A 1,650-nucleotide genomic window follows, 5' to 3' on the forward strand; every position below is an offset into this window, starting at 1 on the left:
CCATAGAGGTAAAGATGGAAATATGTCAGACTCTTTACTATAGCAAGGAGTTCCCTCCGGGTTACACAGAAGTTCTTCTCTGGTCTACTCAGGACTGTACTGAAGTAGGCCACCACATGTTCGTTTTGCCCACTTTCTGAGACATCACTCCTCCAATTCCAACATTACTACCATCACAATCCAGTATGTATGGCAGTGAGGGATTTGGAAGCTTTAAAAGTGGAGTTGAGGTCAATTGTATTTTCAGTATTTGAAAGCATGCTGGGAAGGAACTGTCCATTCGAACTTCTGGCCTGTTTTTTGTCAAATCATGTAGTGGAGCAACTATAGTTGCAAAGTCCTTCACAAACTTCCAGTAATAGGTACAGAGTCCCAAGAAACTTCTGAACTCTCCCACTTTGTCTGGTATTGGCCAATCACGCACTGCTTTCACCTTGTTAGGATCACTTTGCACACCATGCTCACTTACAATGTGACCCAAGTAAAGCACCTCTTTCTGGAACAAGTGGCATTTCTTGGGATAAAGTTTGAGGTTTGCTGCTTTCAAACGCTTGAATACTTCCTCTAGCCGGGACATTTCCTCGTCAAAAGTTGTTGCAAATACGATGACATCGTCCAGGTACACTAGGGCTATCCTCCATTGTAGGCCTTCCAGTACTCTTTCCATCAGCCTCTCAAATGTTGCTGAAGCATTGCTAAGACCGAATGGCATCACAAGGTATTGCCAGAGACCTTGGCCATAACTAAATGCAGTCTTAGGTTTATCTGCTTCATCCATTTTCACTTGATGGAAACCCGACTTTAAGTCCAGAGTTGAAAACCACCTGGCTCCACTTAGGGCATCAAGAGTATCATCAATTCTTGGCAGTGGGTATGAGTCTTTTTCGGTTATAGTGTCTGCATACTTCGCCAAAGTTCCTTAACCTGAAGAGTCTGTGATGATGACAAATGGACTATGCTCTTCTTATAGAGGTCAGTTAAATGTTCTGGAAGTGTATGTCCTTTCTTTATGGTCGTATTTCTTGCTTTAACATTGACTGACTCTACCTCCTGGCACACACCCAACAATGTTCCTTCCTTAAGTGTCCAATCTTCATATCTGCTGGCATGGATGGGTCTTCCACTGCTTCCACAAGCATTGGGCTTCCTTGGGGATGTTCTTTTATTCTACCCCAAATTATCTTCTTTGACATAGGGGGTATTGTAGTTGACTTAAGTGCTGTGACATGCAAATCAACAGATGCAGCAACACTTACTGGAATTTGGCCTTTGTTGTTCCCAATCGTCAGTTTATCGAAGTTAACTACACACTTCTTCGGTTGTAAGTAGTCCAACCCTAATATGCATTGGTCTTCAATGTCAGCCAAGTATACTTTGTGTCTGTTCTTTATGCCCATGAGCTCAATAGTTAGCCACACTGGTCCCCACAACCTTGCATAATGTCCTGTCACACCACAGAGCTTCTGTTTTGCTTCTGGTACTCCTTTGTGATCCAGCACCTTGATACTCACAAGGGTTTGCTGAGATGCATAATCTATGACAAAGTTGCACTTTTGGCCATCCAGTTTTCCTGTCACGTAGACACTACGTGTACTTACCATTTTACGCTTAGCTGTTGGGACTTTCACAATGGGGGTTGGTGGGCGTCCC

Source organism: Limulus polyphemus, unplaced genomic scaffold (assembly GCF_000517525.1).
Source record: "Limulus polyphemus unplaced genomic scaffold, Limulus_polyphemus-2.1.2 Scaffold22, whole genome shotgun sequence".
Lineage (NCBI taxonomy): Eukaryota > Metazoa > Arthropoda > Merostomata > Xiphosura > Limulidae > Limulus > Limulus polyphemus.